Raw genomic sequence first — 19,863 nt, forward strand, 5'->3', positions numbered from 1 at the left:
TCTTGCTCCTGCCTGGAGCGAGTACTGAATGTGCACTTGCCCTTTCTCAACAGGCTGAGTGCTTTCAAGTTGCCGATGGCTAAATAAACATGTTTCTCTTACCTGTAGCTTGGCCAGGCTGCTTGTCACTGCAGTGCAGGATCCTAATGAACCCCAGGAAGCTACAAATTCCTCTTCTGATCGTCAGGCAGACACAGGAAAGCTCTCCTGTGAGATGTCATGAGAGTCGTCCCTGTCCCTCCCTGTAACAGTAAATGGACAGCTGGAAAAGTGAGGGACTGTTGCTGCAGTGATGGAGGGAGTTGCAGTCCTACCTGCCTGCACCCAGAGCTGTGTTGCTTTCCCACACGGCATAGCCATCAGTGATGTAATCTTTGTAAAATGGGCAGTGAAGAGCTGGAGGTGGCTCGCACAGGCACGTCAGCGCAGCTTTACTGCATCAGAAGAGCTGCATCATCCGAGATCCACAGCTCCTCTTCTTGGAAGGGAGAAACTAATCAATTTTCATCATTCTTTTTTCATTTAAAGGGAGAGAATTGTGCAAACAAGAGGCAGGGTAACTTTTTGTTTGGGTTTTTTTTTTTTTTTTTTCATTTAAATAGCAACTACTGTTCTCTTTAAACTGCAAAGCAGTCTGCACCAAGAAGGACCCAGACATAAATAGTGCTGTGCAGAAGGTGAAGCATAACATGAAAAAGGAAGATCTAGAGATCACGGTTTGCCTTACTTCAAATGGGAGCAACTCTAGCCCATGTTGACTATGCAAAATGTCATGCATGTGAGCACATTGCAATTTTTGAGTAATATTTGCTCTTGAATGTAAGCGTTTGTACGGTGGCGGACTTCTTTGGAAAGTTTATTTTAGTGGATTCACCAGTATGTGTTTCAAACCTCTCTCCTCCTCTATGAACCAAGGGACAAACATTTCATCACCTTTTAAGGGAGCATGACCAGTTTCTCATTCTTTTGTTCATGAGAATTGCTATTTCCCACACATGGAGACTATTTTGTCTCTCACGCAGAAGCTCATTTTATTTCTGTTTTGAAAATCTGATCATGTACAGGAAGGGGAAGTCCTTGCCCTAACTGAAAAGATACTCACCAGACTTTGTCTTCGTGAGTGGCACAAAGCATCATATAAGAGAACAGAAGGATTCAAAGGGAAGGGTAATACAGCCAGTGAAGTAAAATGCCTATGTGTAATGAGGACAAAACATAGGCATGTAAGACACAAAGCCGGTCTAACACACAGCAGACTAGAAGTCCTGCACACAGGGAATACAGCAGCAGCTCGGTGCTATCATTTACTTAATACAATTTTATTTGACAGAAGCTGGGATTTTGTGATGCTACATGTGCTATTTGCTGTTGAATGTGTGTCAGCACACTGCATGTCGTTGTGGTAGATGACAGACCCCTCCAGGGCTGGGGAAGTTTGCTGATTAGCCTTCTACATGCCCCAGAAACAAAATCCAGCAGTTCAGCATCAAGATTCACAGGACATTTAAAGCTGTGGTCTGTAAGCTACAACTAAGTGTTCAAGGTCTGTTGCATTTGATTTATGGCTTATAAATGTGATCCTGCTGACCTCAATACTACTTTTTTGTAGCTTTCCTTCATATGAGAATGGTAAGAAATAGGAAGCCAAATTCACTCCTGCTTTTGAGAAAGTGGGCTAAAAGCAACAACAGTGGCAGGGACAGACATTGTTCACTAGCCAAGAGAAGCCCTTTTCCTCCTGCCACCTTAACGCTTGAAGAAAAGGCAGGGAAAGCCAGTCTTGCCCAGTGTCCCAGGGGGGTGATCCATTGCTCAGCCCCTTCTTGCCTCAGGGCTAGGAAGGAGGGAGCAGGGGAGCTGCAAACTAGCCCCCCCCCCGTGGGACCCTGCCAGTGCTTCCCATGTCTGAGCACCCCCAAAACCCACGCCACACTTTTAACTACAGCCTGCTGGTCCCCCAGCTATACTAAATGAATATGTAAATAACTCTGTGCGACACATAACTGTAGTCAAAAACAGAGACTGATTCAGGCAAAATAATGGGATTTGAGATTTCTGTTAAAAAAGAGCTGTGATGGGTTAACCCTGGCTGGATGCCAGGTGCCCACCAGAGCTGTTCTATCACTCCCCCTCCTTCTCAACTGGACAGGGGAGAGAAAATATAACAAAGAGCTTGTGGGTCGAGATAAGGATAGGAGAGATCACTCACCAATTACCGTCACGGGCAAAACAGACTCAGTTTGGGGAAAAATTAACTTGATTTATTACAAATCAACCGGAGTAGGGTAATGAGAAATAAAACCAAATCTCAGAACACCTTCCCTCCACCCCTCCCTTCTTCCCGGGCACAACTTCACTCCCGGATTCTCTACCACCCCCCCAGCGGCACAGGGGGATGGGGATGGGGTTTACGGTCAGTTCATCACACGTTATTTTCTGCTGCTTCATCCTCCTCAGGGGGAGGACTCATCACACTCTTCCCCTGCTCCAGCGTGGGGTCCCACCCACGGGAGACAGTCCTCCACAAACTTCTCCAACGTGGGTCCTTCCCACGGGCTGCAGTTCTTCACAAACTGCTCCAGCATGGGTCCTTTCCACGGTGTGCAGTCCTTCAGGCACAGACTGCTCCAGCGTGGGCCCCCCACGGGGTCACAAGTCCTGCCAGAAAATCTGCTCCGTGGGCTCCTCTCTCCACAGATCCGCAGGTCCTGCCAGGAGCCTGCTCCAGCGCGGAGTTCCCACGGGGTCACAGCCTCCTTCGGGAACCCACCTGCTCCGGCGTGGGGTCCTCCACGGGCTGCAGGTGGATATCTGCTCCACCGTGGACCTCCATGGACTGCAGGGGGACAGCCTGCCTCACCATGGTCTTCACCACGGGCTGCAGGGGAATCTCTGCTCCGGCGCCTGGAGCATCTCCTCCCCCTCCTTCTTCACTGACCTTGGTGTCCGCAGGGTTGTTTCTCTTACATGTTCTCACTCCTCTCTCCGGCTGCCGAATACTGCCGTCCCAACTTTTTTCCTTCTTAAAAATGTTATCACAGAGGCGTTACCACTATCGTCTTAGAGCCGGCTGGTATGGGCTCTCTCGAACACAGGGGAAGCTTCCAGCAGCTTCTTACAGAAGCCACCCCTGTAACCCCCCCTGCTACCAAAACCTTGCCACACAAAACCAATACAAGAGCCCATAATGAAGGGAGCTCATCTGTTCTCAGTGCCTCTGAAGCGCTTGCATCTGAGAGGTCTGAGAAGGATTTTGTATTTATTGCTTTATTGCTGAATCAGGCTGTTGGAAATTAACCTCCCACCTGCAGATCCACTGCTTTCGCAGCCTAGCTGCCTAAGCAAGCTGGATTCTTCTGCACAGCGAAGGTGCATCTCTTCATCAGGCCACGACCCTTATTGAGCTTGAATTCATTTCAGAATGGTCTGAATCAATTATCATTACTTTGGAAGAAATAAGCATGGGCCTATTTCAAAAGGGGGTTAGCTTTTTAAAAAACCCAACACAACAAAGGAGTGGTTTGCTGGTTAATCTGTCCCTATGTGCTGGAGGTTATGCGTAAGTGCCTCATTACAATTTTCCCAACTATCTGCTTAAAGTTGTAAGGAGGCTCCTGTTTAGCACCATCCAAATGGCAATGCCTTTCAGCTTGATTGCAGCAGTGAAATGAGGGTGTCCAATTGCAACAGTAAAAACTGCACAGGAACAAACGCCACGCTCAGAGCTGCGCAAAGCGGGTAGCGCAAGGGACAGTGAAGCCCAAACTAGCTAAGTAAAATGCAGCATAGTCTGTACAGGTGATATAAAGGGGAAAATAATATACAAAGAAGGACTGTACATAAAAGTTGCTGATGCATACCTAATGCTTTGTTTGGGGAAAGCATGGGGCTGGCAGGCTCTGCTCTGCTCTCCTCAGGTGATCTTCCTGCAAGCAGTGAAGCAGAAATGTATTTGGCCAGGAACAGAAGGATACGTGCACAGCCAAAACCACTGGGTGTCCAAAAGATACTTCACTTAATAGGGTCTGGTGATTGAATACAAATTCAGATATTGTTAAAAGCAAAATTACTAAAGTGGTGAACTGAATACACCAATTTTTTTTTTTTTCCAGGTGCAGCACAATGAAGGAAAATAAATATAGCTGATGAGTTCCTTTTCTGTCATTATTATGTGGTGTTCTTCCTTTCATCTGTGGATGAGGTCTCTGTATTTTGCCCTAACAACTCTCCTGAGCATTGATCTGCTGCTCTTAAGTCCAGTCCTTAATGCAATTAAGTTTGCACAGGGAATCCATGTGGCTGCAAGCATCAAACACTGAGGAGCTGTTAGCTGACCCAGCTTATGAAAGTGTAGTATTAGCCTATTTGAGAAGAGAGAATCATCAGGAAATCGCAAAAAGTGTCTGTAAACAGAAGAGAAATGGCAAAAAAGGAAGAATTCTGTAATAGGGTATGTACACCAAGGCTGTTGTTTGCAAACAATTCCCCCATCTTGGTGACTGCTGTAGTCATTAGCCATAGCCACCTAATTACATCCAGGAATGGGACTTATGTCCCACTCTCCTCATCAGCGTTTTTTACCGAGTAGCTGCCATAGCTGCTGTCTTGTGTGGTTTTCCCTGGACGTTCAGTGAAGAGCTCCGTCACCTGGGTCAGGGCTATGAAAATTAGCAGGCACTGGAAATTATGTATTTCAGTGCCTGCATCTCTTCGTGGATCCCCTCCTAAATGTTTTCATGGACAATCTTTCATATTAAACGTATAGTAAACCTTAGCCAAACAGGGTCTTCAGTGTAACGCAAAGACAACAGCAGGATTGGTTTCATGAGGCCATTGTATTAAAAGAAGAGGAAAAAAAAAAAGCCTCTAGAGCCACAGTATCGATAATTATTTATGCTGATCAATACCTGATGCGACTAGTCTGCAATGGAAGGCTGTCCTAAATCAGGCTGAGGTTGTCTCTGGTTTGTAGGCAAATCTTTCCTGGTTCTAATTTCTTTCCTAAGTCATCACTACTGGAACCAGAGCACGTGCCAGTTACAAGCCTGTAGGAAAACATAATATACAGATAAAAAGTACAAGCAGCCTTTTGGTTAGAAGCTCAAGTTGCTCTGTCACCTAAAATTACAGTAAGATAAAATTTCTGTCAAAAAAATGTCACGCTGTCAAAATGAAAACCTAAGGTGTTTATAGTTTCTGTTGAAATTTCACTTTGAGGAAATGGAAGAAGAAATGGAAGGGGGTTTTTTTTGTTACCATCACAATGTTTTATTTTAACTAAGAACAAAGACTTGGGATTTTTTTGTTTGTTAGAAAATTTATTTCAGTTGGGCCTTGCTGTGGCAACATCCCATTGGTATGTGTTGAAATGTTGGAGACGATCCTACCCTGGGGCATGTCTATAAAGATAACAACTGTGCTAGCAAAGCAGCATTTTGTTCACACCTGTATTTAGTATTTATCACAGTGAAGGTCATGCCAGCGGTACCCCCTTTTGAGTGATTATTTTGTTACTGTCTGGGTTAGACTGAAATAGGACACTGCTCATTTGAAAGAAACCTCCCTATGGAGAAATGTACCACAATAATGAGATGAGAACTCAAACTAATTGAGTTATTTTGCTTCCAGAGCATGCGTAGGCAGGCCTTATTCTTATGAGGTATTCCTACACGTTAAAAGAAGTGAACAAAATTTAAGGATTAATCTTTCTTCCATAGAAGTAGTATCTGTTTTGTAATTGGTTTAAATTTAGCAAGACTTATGATTTAAAGAACAGTTCTTTGCTCTTTTTAGAGAGGAAATAAAGTACATAGAGGATCTTAAGTCCCTGATTTGTCTGTACAGATACTGCCTATGTCTGTATCTCTTCTGTTGCGGGGTGCAGCTGTTTCTGTTTTTCTATAATATCCTGCTATAACCTTACAAGAGCATACTCCCTTTCCAGTGGTAATGAACTAATTAAGAAACTAAAATCAGCCAGCTTTCTTTTAAAAGAAATAAATTTAATTTAAATTTTAAAATACACTAGCACTCTCCAGATATTGAAATTGTACTCGTTTGTGTTCTTAATACATTTCAACAAGATCAAGTAGCAGCAACAATATATTCCATTTCCATGGAAATCTGTGTAGTTTTCTTTGCCTCTAATCAGACCACTTTGCTGAAAGCTAAACTGTTTATTTTTAACCTCTCGGAAGATGAAAGCTTGCTGTGTCTTTCATGTCAGGAGTGTAGCTGTTTTTCTGTGCTTCATTAGGTCTTTTGGCTTCAACCTCACCTGCAACTGAGAGCTGGGCAGTGGGACAGATCTGTAGAGGATGCTAATGCCTCTGGTCTCCTTCCTTTGCTTTGCTGGCAGTTTCCAGCCCAGTGCAATGGGAGTCAGCATAAAAAAAGGAGACCTGGATATAGGGCTGGCTCCTGTCTGGCTGCAGGCAGGCACAGTGAGAAGCATCAGATCCAGGATCAGCGGGGGGGGCGGGGGAAGCAGGGGATGCTTAAAGAGCTGGTATATCTCATGCACATGCATGAAAAAAAATTGCTTGTCTTATCATAAGCCCCAAAAGCAAAGGATGGGGTTAGGTCAAAGAAGGTGCATCAGGTTACCCCTATGCCACTCTCCAATCTAGAGGATGCGGCAGTCTGCAGTCCCTCCAGGAGCACCCATGTCCTGACCAGCTCAGTTTAAAAGAGAGTTTTGTAACAATTACGATTGCAAATGCAGTGGAGACATTGAGAAACAGGTGGGTGCTTGGAGCCAAACCTGCAGTCCAGCAGTTTGGGTCTGAATCACCCCACGGTGCTTGTGCTCGTACACCATTATTGGTTATGAAGGTCCAGACTGGATAATCTGTCTAAATGCCATCCACTTCTGGCCTCACAACCAGCTATGATCAGAGGGACTCCTGTGCACCCTCCCTGGCTCTGGGAGAAAAATGGCATAAATAGGAAAGGTGGAGCCAATACACACTTCCAGCATTGTGAAAGCTCTCATTGTACAGTGCTTGTAGGTCACTTATTTTTATTTTTTCCAAAAATAAGCTGGTCACTTAAAGCTTTGTTCTAAACCAGGAGCTATTACAATAAATGGTCTTGTTTTTTTTCCCAAGAAACCCAGTTGCTGTAGGCAAGCTGATGTTTATTTGCACTGGTGGAAGAGTAGAGAGCAGCGGATAGCACTCAATGCCATCAATGAACGTGTGTGGTTAGGGTACAGCTCTGCATTTGAACATAAAGAAACTCCTGCCAGATAATAGAAGTACCAGGGAAACCCACTGCTTGTGTGTTGTGTAATGAGTTACCTCAGTGATCAAAACAGCATGGCATGGTTAGGTATGGAAGTCTGAAAAACCCTGAGAGAGAGACAGAGAAAGGTAAGAAATGGCAGCTCCTAACACCTGCAGGGAATGAAGTCTCTGTTAAAGACCCTGAGGGTTGCCATCTCCTCTGGAGATTCAGCACTGCACTGAGACACTTTCCAGGTGACATATAGGAAGAAGCTAATGCAGAAAAAAGAATTCAGGTGGGGGAAGGAGCCCTCAGGTGAGGGGAATGGCCAGAGGGAAGCCACAATGCCGATGATGGCATAAATAGGGCATAAGGCAAGGGAGTAGGTGGGTAGGAAAGTCAACAGGGCTTTCTAAGGTTAATCCTTTTCCTGTTTATGCTCACCACCAAGGTCTCCTCTTTGTTGCAGGTATGTTAGCTTGCTGCTTGTGAGCAGGATAGCAGTGCCTGGCTGGTGTGTCTTGGGGAGATAGTTTTGCAGTTTCAAGTTTCTTGACAGGATCTGAAGTTGGTGGTGTTTGCGCACCTCCTGCGGACTGAGCCTGTGAGCTTTCCTGCCAACAAAACCTGCCCAATGGATCGCATCAAGATTGGGTGTATCAATCTGATAAGACTGATTTATTGGGTTTTTTCTCTTTTTCATTCTTGGCCTCGATAGAGATTAACTTTTTGATATTTCTGTTGGCATTGATATTGTTGAAAGTTGTGTACCCGAGCATAGTTTAAAATTAGCCATAGCACTTTTGCTTTCTTTGTCTCATGTTCTTGTTGGCCTAACAGTGTTAAAAGCTGTAGCAGGAATCGAGTACAGCACGGGGCCTGAACCTCCAAGGGTAGGAACAGATATCAGCTTGTCAGCTTAACGGCCTGAGCAGTTCCCCCTAATTACTCTCTGGTTTGCACAGCAGAGATGCATAGATGTTATTTACCTCTGCTGATGACACACAAGAGGGAACTAGCTCCTGCTCCCCCTTTAATAGCTGTGATCCTTCTGCACAGATAACAAGAGCAACTAGCAGTAAAATTGCCTCCTTGCCAGTAAGGTCAGTAGCTGCAGCTCCAAATTCACAGGGGAAAATGTGCAGGAAAACTCCACTTTTGTGCGGTCATTCTTCACCCTCAAAGTGGCATTGAACTGCCTGCATGAGGTCTCTGCCAGGTGGGGAGGGAGAAGGTCTTTCTTATGATGCCCAAAATTTACTCCAACCCTTTCACCATGTACTTCAGTAGCGCTGAGGTTGAACTGGAGAGAAAGCATGATGATCATCAGAATGACCTGATATAAAATAATCTCCTACACTTTGTGGTTTTTGTTAGCATTCAGATAAGATTTTAATTAATGTTTTCACTTATTACCTATTGATCTTTGATATTTACCCATGGTCTTTTTTCTTTTTTTTGTTTTTTTTTGATTGATTTGATCTTGCTAGATAGGAATTAATACACAAGTAGTCTTAGGTTAGCTGAAACTGAATAGTTAATGAATGATTCACTGACAATACTAATTGCTCAGTTTGCTGATAGACCCCAGGAACCACCACAAGACAAACTGATATTTATAACAGGTGCCTGAAGCTGGCAGATGTTTAGGGAGAAGAAGCAGATAAGCAGGATTAGGGAATTTCAGAAAAAGTTAACCTTTTTCCTTTCTGGGCTGTACAGGCCTCGCTGGAGGCGTCATCACTAGAAAAATGAGGCCATTGTAAGATTTATTGGCTCAGTGCAGCATTTATTTAGTGACAGTCACAAAAGGTAATTGTGTGAGCATGTGCAGCCTGGAGTGTTTAATTGCCTCTGCGCCAGGGCTCCCGTGCGTATATAGGGAAGTACTTCCCCAGATGTATTAAGTAGTGTCTTTCCCAATATATAAAACACCAAGAATATAGCGTTAGCAAGCCTGCAGCATTGCTGTAGCAAAATGATTGTGTGTGTGAGGGAAGCGGTGCAAGGGGAAGGGCCAGCGGTGCCCCAGTTTGGTGCTTATTTTATCCCTACACAAACATCTCCTGGGAGCATCGTTTCTGGTGACTCTGTCCTGTGGAGCAACAAACCTCAGCAGCAAAACAAGCACCTACGTGCCTGCCAGAAGGTGCAAGTCAGCCAGGACCAGGAAGAAAAGGGGGTGGGGTGGATGTGTGTGTGTGAGAAGAGGACAAAAGTTTCAGTTAGTTCAATCCCAGGTGATTTCCATTCTTAAAAAAAATAAATCACAACTTCTCTTCTTCCTGCCTGTTTTCCCTAGAAAGAGTTATCTTTCCTTTCCCAGTTTTCCTCCTTCATAAGCATGCTTTTTTCTTTCTGGCACTGAGAAGAGAGGAAGAAAAGAAAGTATGTAGAAGGAAATGAAGGAGAAAAGGATAAGCACAACCTGAAAAAGCATTTAATTTCTTTTCCTGCTTTTAGGTAGCGATAATGGGTTTAAAATAACTTTTCTAATATAGAGGTGATTCAAAGTAATTTTTCAGAAAGTGCCTATGAGCTCAAGCAATTGCTTGTGTGTCTGTCATATGAGTGAGTAGCAATGAGATGGTAAAAACTGGCTGCCGTCATAATTTAAAAAAAAAAAAAGTGATTCTCAGTCACAACAGTTTTTGTTTGTGTATAGCTTCTTGATTACACATTATGATGCTGAATACTAGCTTTATTGATGCCTTCTGCACTTTGGGTTTAGAAGTGTATTACTAGATTAAACTGTTTGGCCCTGAACACGGAGCCAGGGAACAGCAGGGGCTGCCTAACCCCGCAAGGAAGCAGGACCTGATGGTGGAGGTAAGCCAAACCATCACCTGGCATCCTTGCCCTGCAAGGAAAGAGCAGAAAAAGGCTGGGTTTTGATGTGGTTTGGTTTGTTGGGGTTTTTTTTTAACTCCACAAGACTGTGGTGAGGGTGGAGGAAGGGAGCAGGTTGGGATGCCGGGACTGAGCTTGCTCTGCCCCAGCCTGGCCAGGAGGGACAAGTTGGGACCATGCCTGAAGGAAAAGGGATGCTCAGCCGGGCATTGTTAGCAGCCAGGAGGGCTTCTGAGGATAGCTGTCTCCAAGCTGGTTTCAGGGTGGAAATGGGAAAGCAAGACATACTGATAGTTGGAAAGGATCTGGTTTAAAGGCTAAAATTAAAAGCTATGTATTGCTGTAAAATGCAGAGTCTCAGTTTTCCTGCGGCATGTAGGATTCATTTCTGGGCCTTGCGGTTTATGAGATAATGGACTGTGTAACTGTTCCTCATCTCTGTGACTAACGGCTCCTTTTTGGCACCCGTCCTGGAACTCAAAGCGGTGTAATTTTTATTTCTGGATATCACAACTAATTATACTATTACAACTAGCTGTAATATTACAACTAACATTATTCATCTTAGCCTTGGTCGTCCTTTCCGTTTTATAAATCCTACTTCTTCTGCACAGATTAAATTGTGAGGCTATTAACACTTTGATTACAGTTTAGTCATATTAAATTATCCCTTGGTATTAAGGCTGTCCTGTCAACCACTATGATACCTACAATTAATTGAAAAGATAACTGGTAGTTTGACGTGAAGGCTGCGCCTGAGTAGGATAGCAACCCCTGGGGAGCCTGGTGCGGGTACCCTTCCTCCTTCCTTGCAATGAGGCTGGAGACAAAACGGAGTTAGGCTATAAATGGGAGCAGGATTTACACCTGTAACAAGGTTAGGTGGCTGTATGCTGAAGCATAATTTGGTATTTAAGGTCTCTTGGGTGACACAGGAGGGAGAAATAGCAGGAAAAGGGAATCAAGTTGCTATCAGATATTCTGCTTAAAACTGGGTCCCCATCCCTACATGTATGAAGGGCCCCAGGGAAACCTTACAGCTCCAGGGAACAAAAATGATTGTGCTTGAGTGTCAGCCCTGATGTATGATGTCGCTGCCCATCCATGTGTGTGGTCTTTCAGGCTGCTTTTTACCAGGGTGTTTAGGGGTCCCTGAGGGTTGTGTGCCACGGAGCCTCCTGTTACCAGCAGAAGGGCTTTGGGGTAATTTCCAAGTACATGTCACCCCTGTATTGAACAGCCCCAAGGGAGCAGCTCCATGGATAATTGCCTTTTTGGCAGCTGTTGCCCATGGCTGGGAGATGCTGTGGAAGGGCTGCTCGCCATAGGCATGGTGTGAACTGTGCCTATGTTATTTATTTCTCCCCGCAGTGGGATAGACAACGAGCTATGATTTTCTTTTACATAATTATTGATGCAGTGGCTGGTAAATGCTTCCTTGTCTTCTCACCAGTCTCAAAGGTTAGCTTGTTAATGAGGAGGTTTTCAGATGCTCACCACCGGTGTTCACTTTGGGGGGGAGCAGGGTGTCTTTTAATAGTTGTTTGATGCTGTTCACATGGGCAGGCAGCAAGATAACAAGGCAAATGATTGTCTGCTTTGCTGATCAGAGTCTGTAATAATAGGTTGCTTGGTGTTTCACATTCAATTCCTGACAAACCAAAAGGCATTTGCCATTTTGGCCGATGCTATTTTTACCTGACACGTACCAGTTGGGTATGGTTTTGTTGCATCTAATTGCAAATGATCTTCGATATTTTTTTTTTTTCTCTTCTATCTCCAGAGGCATACCTTTTGGAGTGCCAGCAGCAGGCAATACGACTTCAAGGCATTTGGGAATGCCAATTAAGGCTTATTTATATGATGATTGAACTGCCTGAGAGCTCAATGCCCACCAGAATGCACTGTGGCCTTAGATGAAGGGAATTTTCTTCCCTGCCTATGTCTGGTGAGAAGGGAAGCTTGCGTGATGATGGCTACTGTTCTCAGTAGTTAAGCACACCTCAGCTCAATTTTTTGCACCTGCAAAAAGTAGGGTGTCCCTCCTTACATGGAGGCTGATGCATTTTCATGTTGACTTTGTCTATACAAATTTATGTTATTGCACATTGTGATGGGTTAACCCTGGCTGGATGCCAGGTGCCCACCAGAGCTGTTCTATCACTCCCCCTCCTTCTCAACTGGACAGGGGAGAGAAAATATAACAAAGAGCTTGTGGGTCGAGATAAGGATAGGAGAGATCACTCACCAATTACCGTCACGGGCAAAACAGACTCAGTTTGGGGAAAAATTAACTTGATTTATTACAAATCAACCGGAGTAGGGTAATGAGAAATAAAACCAAATCTCAGAACACCTTCCCTCCACCCCTCCCTTCTTCCCAGGCACAACTTCACTCCCGGATTCTTTACCACCCCCCCAGCGGCACAGGGGGACGGGGATGGGGTTTACGGTCAGTTCATCACACGTTATTTTCTGCCGCTTCATCCTCCTCAGGGGGAGGACTCATCACACTCTTCCCCTGCTCCAGCGTGGGGTCCCACCCACGGGAGACAGTCCTCCACGAACTTCTCCAACGTGGGTCCTTCCCACGGGCTGCAGTTCTTCACAAACTGCTCCAGCATGGGTCCTTTCCACGGTGTGCAGTCCTTCAGGCACAGACTGCTCCAGCGTGGGCCCCCCACGGGGTCACAAGTCCTGCCAGAAAACCTGCTCCGTGGGCTCCTCTCTCCACAGATCCGCAGGTCCTGCCAGGAGCCTGCTCCAGCGCGGAGTTCCCACGGGGTCACAGCCTCCTTCGGGAACCCACCTGCTCCGGCGTGGGGTCCTCCACGGGCTGCAGGTGGATATCTGCTCCACCGTGGACCTCCATGGACTGCAGGGGGACAGCCTGCCTCACCATGGTCTTCACCACGGGCTGCAGGGGAATCTCTGCTCCGGCGCCTGGAGCATCTCCTCCCCCTCCTTCTTCACTGACCTTGGTGTCCGCAGGGTTGTTTCTCTTACATGTTCTCACTCCTCTCTCCGGCTGCCGAATACCGCCGTCCCAACTTTTTTTCCTTCTTAAAAATGTTATCACAGAGGCGTTACCACTATCGCTGATTGGCTCGGCCTTGGCCGGCGGCGGGTCTGTCTTAGAGCCGGCTGGTATGGGCTCTGTCGAACACAGGGGAAGCTTCCAGCAGCTTCTTACAGAAGCCACCCCTGTAACCCCACCCGCAACCAAAACCTTGCCACACAAAACCAATACACACATATAATACAAAAAGAAATTGCAAGTATCTCCAAAAGAAGAAACATTATTTTGTTTTACTAATATCCAAATGTAATAGCATTAACTTAGGTTTCTGCTAATTTATTTGTTAGTTCCACTAAACCAAACCGGGCAAAGTTGATCTGTGGTGATTTTGTTTGGTTGTTGTTGGTTTTTTACCGTTTGAGCACTGGTGGAACTTTATTTTACTGTAAAAGGGTAGGATTTAGGGTCTGTGTTTCCAACATTAAATATCCTGTATTTTGGATATAGGCTCTGCTGTTCAGCCCTGGTATCTTCCAGCCCTCGAGCAAGGTAGGAACGCATTGCACATCTTTCCAAATTGTGCAATCCTTGTAGGTGCTGAAGGATGGCTTCTGCTGCTGATGTGTTCGGATCTTCCCTCTGCTCCCCTTCCTGTGTGGTGGGCTCAGAGCTCACAAACTCTGCTAATCAGCTTCTTCCCTCTTACTCTTATGCTTGTTAGTTTTTACAGTTCCCAGAAATGTTCTTGAATTTGTGTTTAGCTGGGTCCTGTTTCCCTCTCCTGTGTGGCAGGTGAGCAGAGCAAGGCTTTGCTCTTGGAGGCTGGGAGGAACCGTTAGCCGCATTGTGCAAAACCAAATGAGACTTCGTCCTGTGGGGTTCAGCTCGATGTGTATGAAACTCACACGTTCTATAAATAAGCAGACTGCATATGTTAGGGCACAAAAGTAGGAGGACAATGTCAGAAGATATTTACTGCTTGCCTGAGAAGCAGTCAGTTTAGATGAAAGCTTTGCGGCCAGACTTTTCCAAAATGCTCGCTCGCATGATTGGGGTCAGCTCTCATTTAGCTGCTAAAATTAGCGGTGGGGCTTCTAGGCAAACTGACTATTTCAGGTGCTAAAGAGCTTTGACAGTCTGGCCATAAATGTCCCAGAAAGTGTTCCTGAGTGCTAAAAAAGAAAATCTATTGTTTGTGGAGTTTCTCCAACAGGAGTAGACCTCCTCTGGAAACGCATCCCTCACACTGCCTGCTAAGGTCTTGAAAATCTACTTCTGCCTTGCACACAGGTAGTGCAAACTTGGAGATTTATACACACACACATAGATAGATGTGGGTATAGAATATACACACACAGCTGTAGAGCTCCTCAGCTGAGTGACTACTAGAGTTGTGGCTATTTGAACTGCTGAGCGCTCAAGTGATGCAAGATTAAATGCAAGTAGTCAATGCCGTACACCAGTTCCCAGCCATAAAACAAGCAAATGCGAGTATAGCGCTGCATCCTCTGGTTCTCCCCAGGAATGGTAAGGGTTTCATTAAAAAAAAAAACAAACAAAACCAAAACAAAACAAAAAACCAAAAAAAACCAGAATAGCAAACTTTTTTTTCTTCTCCTGTTTTTGTTGTAGTTCTTCGTCTTCTGTTTTTAGATTTAAAAGCCTGAAGTTTTCCCTGCAATGAGTTGGGTGAGATGTATTTTTAGAAGACAATAAGTGTCTCATGAGGCTAGAGCTGGATCTAATAAGGAAAAGACTGATTGGGGTAGGGCAAGAACCAAATGATAATGCTTCACTTATTATTATGAATGTTTCCCATGAAGAGGAAACAGCTGGGATTAATATAAAGGCCTCACTTGCATTTTGATTTCTTGAAGTCAAACAGAACAAGAAATGTTTGTTAAGAAATGAAAAACTGAAATAGTATTTTTGAGTTTTTCCATATAAAACACTTTAATCCACTACATGAAATATCTATAGAGTATTTTTCCATATGTCCTGCAGACAGTTGGTCCTTTAGAAAATACCTAAACCCTCTTTCTTTATCTGTGTCAGATAATTTAGATTTAATGTAAAAAATTTCAAAATTTGGTAATACAAGGGGCAGCAAATGAAACCAAAGACCTTCACTGACCCACTCAGCAGTGAAGGATGCCCTGCCACACGCTGCCTAGTTTGTTGTAACTCATGCACAAGTACGCAGGACAGTACTGTGGATTTTTTTTTTAATAAAATTATATTAAAAAAGCAACCTTCTACATGTTGAGTTCACTATATGCACTAACCTAACCCAAGTTTGCAAATGAGCGCTTTCTGTAGAGTGTATTTTCCTATTTGAAGAAGAGTCAAACGTGCCAAGCCTGGATATGGGGTTTGATTCACCTGATAGCTCAATGTACTTACACAAAATAGTACTAAATAAAGAGAGGCAGATGGTTAACAGAGCTTTTTTGGGCTATAATATGGAAAGCTGTAATTAAGTCTTATCTCCTGTATCAGTGTTCAGTAGGAACTTGATGCCCTTTTCCTTTTCTGGCTGGGGGAGAAGTGGTTCAATGGACGGGGACCTCTGCTGATCCATCATACTCCTGTATTTTGGGGATTTACAAAAAATGCTTTCTCAACAGCTGCCTCAAATCGTGCCCTTACAGATCAGTGCTGCAAGCCTGGGAACTGATGGTCTGCAGGCTAATTCAAGGTTTTGGTGGTGTTTAGATGGGAAAGTGATCAAAACAACCAAAGCTGTACCTAATTGCCAGGTAACGTAGATATTGTGTAAATAAATGGCACTCGAAGCAGGACTTTCTGCAGAAGGGCCCCTGGAAGGCTATTGACTATATCTGTAGGAGAATCTGCAGGCTCATTAATCACTTATGAAAAGGAGTTTTCTTTTTTTCGTGAGCTAGAAGATATATTTATAATTAAGACAAATGAAGAAAGGGTGGTTCTGCAGCTTTCCTTATGACAGTAATGGAAAGCCAGAGCTTTATTCTGAGTACACCCACCATCCATTGGGAGCTGAAGCAGGCACTGAGTGATAAGGCCGTGGCCTTTGATCATCTGTCAAAATTAAACCTCGCTGAACATCCGCACTGGGTGAAATTCAGCCCTTGGAGATACAGGTAGTTCTTATTAAAGACATGCATCTGAGAGCTAAACATAGCTGTAGGAGTTCTAGCCAAAAAAATCTGATTAGTGTATAAAAGCAAATTTTCACTGTCACAGTTACATGGAGGGAGTGGTATTGTATCAGGGAATGAAGTCCTGCAGAGCTCTGATAAAAATGATCTTTATGGAAACTATTAAATTGGGTTTGGCTGTCTTAGGTTATTTTATTGTTATTATATCTTTGTCAGTGATTACCCAGAACAAAGTTTTCAGACTTTCCAGGAAATTAACTGAAGATCAGTAACTGTGCTGTCTTCCAAATTTATGGCTCTGCAACTAACTACAGACCCAGACATACAGTGATAAATAATCTCTCGTATCTTCTAGCCCATCAAATAGAAATCTGCTTCCCTGGGAGTAGGCAAAATGAAATTGGTGCATTACAAACAAATTTATTAAAAGGTGCATTCAATCTTTCATGAAACATGAGGAATCATAAGTGCTTAGTAGGGAGTGAGGTGTTTTTTTTGAGTATGAATGTGTCAGAGAAACTCAATAAGAGGACCAGCATGGAGTAAGTTTACCTTCTGAATGTCAAAAGCAAAGGCCAAACCTGGAGCTGATTAATGGCTGCATAATCTATCAGTTCAGAATCAAGGAGCTGTGGGTTGTAACTAAATTATTTGTAAGGTAATTTAGCTTGACCTTAATGAAGGCTAAGGTCCCACAGACCATGGAAAAGTCTATCAATCTCTCTGGCTCTGGAAGCACTTGGGGGTTTCTCTTACTGTATCATTGCAAATGCATTTGTTGTTTGTGAAATCTCAAGGCAGACAAGTTTTTTTGTTTGTTTTTTTTTTTAAACTTTTTAATAAATAAGACTATAACAGCAATGACGGAAAACATTCAACCTGGGATCTGATTTCTATTTCTAGTATTTGTACTGGGGGATATCATGTACCCCCAAAGCTTTCTCAAGAGCAGGCAGTGAACTGTATGGCACTGAGGGGAGGTAAGCAGGGTGACCGTGGCAGTGTTGCTGGATGGAGTCCTCCCAGCTGCTTGAAGTTGTGGTCCAGGACATAGCTCACAGGTGACTCCAGTTATTCTAGCTGCTTTGGGCCTGCTATGAACTGACAAACCCAGTTTAAGTGGCAAAATGAGTGCCAGGGTACAGTGAATGCCCCAGAGGCAGACATGGAAAACCCTTTACATCCTCCTTAGTCTGCAATAGGAATGATCCAGTTTCTCCCTTTGCACAGATTTTTGATTAGCAAGTCCCTTTGTCTTGCAGCCTTTCTTGCTGCAGATAAGGATAGGTGCTATGACGGAGGGCAAAAAAACTCCTGGTCACCTTAGCTAGAAGGTACCTGAGGAAGGTTACTCATCTGAAAGGTTTTGCTTCTACACAATTAAACCAAAGCAGGTATGCTTTGCTAAGTGGTGGCTATTGAATAGTAACAGCGCTTCCTGTGTGTTTCCAGCCTTCACCAATACAGCACTGTACTGGTTCTTCATCTACCCAAACTCTTTAAAATTTTACCAGTTGTTCCTGACCCTCCTGTCAGCAGTTGCCAAGTAGCTCATCTATCAGATGCCTATTTTGTACAGACACATACTGGAGATACAACAAAAGCAAAATGCGCTCCCCATCACCGCAGTGCTGGACAGATCCAGATACCTGGATTTCCCTAAGGTTTTCCATCCCTGCAACAAGTCTTATTGTTTGTAGAGGTATTGATTCCAACACTTAATTTCCTGACTACAGTGTAGGTTTGGGCCAGTTTTCTTCATGTAAATAGACGTGGTGATTGCTAGGCATGAATGATGCATCTTAAATTCCACTTTGTGGATTATTTTTGCATTGCTAAAGATAGCATAAGAGCATCCCATGGCTGTTTGCACACCTGATTCATCCCACAAAATTACTTGCTCAAGGGCTGAGGATCTGGGGTAGTGCCTATTTAAGACAATGAAAAGCTTCCAGTGGTTTCAGTGAGCATTGCTTTCAATTGAAATTGCTTTTGTCAACAGTCTTTGCTACTTTGTTCAGCAAAGATGTTGTCATTTTTTAATATGGGGAATCATCTCTGTTCTTTCACTGTGGCACTGCCTGCTTACCCTGTTGCTTTGCTTACACTGTTTTCTTATCAATATTTAGTTTGTTCACATTTCCAATAAATTCCTCCAGGACCTGCTCTTTTGGGACTGGTTTTCAGTCTGCTCTCTTATTCCTTTCTCCCCCAGCAATCCAGCTGTTATATTTTTTTTCCAGTCAGTTATTCTGCCTCACGCTATTTCCTAGGTTTTCTTCCCCTTTCTCCCCCTTCCTCCTCCCTCCATATGGAACAGTGCAGGGGCCCAAAGCACAGGTGTGGTCTGTGCTGTGCCTTTGCTCCTCCTCCCTTTCTGCTTTCTTCATTATTTCCTCCTGATATCCCCCTGGAAAAGAAATAATAAACAGAGAGGGAGCCAGGGAAGGAGGCAGTACGGCCACACTTATAGAAATAGAAAGGCAAAGGTACTGAGTGATGGATGGTAGTTTGACATACAGTATCTGAGCTCTCCTTGCGTGTTTTGTTGCTTTGTGCTAAGCGTTAACTGCCGCACTGTCTCAATTTTGAAGATGCACAAAGGGGTTCATGCAGCAAAAACAGCCTACTCTAGCTTTTATGTCTGCAAAGCGAGGCTTCAAAATGTAAATCAAAGCTGTACAGACCTCTGGACAATACAGGCTAAGTGACACTGTAGTGGCAAGCTCCTGGGCTTTCCCACAAGGGTACCAGAGGAATTTTGGGGCTCCTGTCCCAGGAACAACAGGCTGAAAAAGAGACTCAAAGTCAAGATTTGTATTCACTCATTTACTTCAATGTGTTGTCATTCTAAAATAGGGGTTTGGGGTTCTTTATGATGTTGTTCTGGATTTTCTTTTAACAGTAGTGTTATTACTTACTCTGGAAAAATATTTTAGCTGTTTTAGGCACCTCAATATTTCAGGGAGATCTCTTATTTCAGAAGGAAACTAATTCAGTGTTTAACTCATAGTGGTATCTTTTGCAACCTGTTTTTAATAGGAAAAGCAAAGATAAATTCAATATAGTGCAAATCATAAGAATAATTTACAACATCTTCTCTCATCCTTTTTTGGGGCAGACCTGCCAGCCAATGTTACATAGAGCTCTCTGGTGGGAAAAGGAGATGCAGAAAGTGCTGCCATCAGTCTTCGCCTGCACTTAGCTAGACCTGTTGACATTCATGGAGTGTAATGGCAGGAAAGCTTTCCAAAGCCTTTTGACTCCAAAAATTTGAGTTATCATCATTGTCGTATCTCAGTCTGACAGGGAAAATGATTTGTCGGTCAAAACATCTCGTAAACATGCACATTTGATTCAATTGAATCAGAGGCAGTCCCTCACTCTGAATTCAGAAGGCTCATCTGCAAGCGAAGGTGGAATGAAATAGCGGGTAAGTCTCTTACTGCTGCACTGCCATCCCGTTGGCTCTGGATTGGGGATCAGTACTGCACTCTGGCGAAGGGATCAGTACAAATGCCGGTTGCTCTGGGAAAGGTAAACTCTCCCAGGCTTTGGGAGCAGGTCCCCATTTTTGGCCCAGTGCAGCCATCTGGGCACGGACCAGGCTTAGCCAGGACCTGAGGT

Source organism: Harpia harpyja, chromosome 4, assembly GCF_026419915.1.
Source record: "Harpia harpyja isolate bHarHar1 chromosome 4, bHarHar1 primary haplotype, whole genome shotgun sequence".
NCBI classification, from domain to species: Eukaryota; Metazoa; Chordata; class Aves; order Accipitriformes; family Accipitridae; genus Harpia; species Harpia harpyja.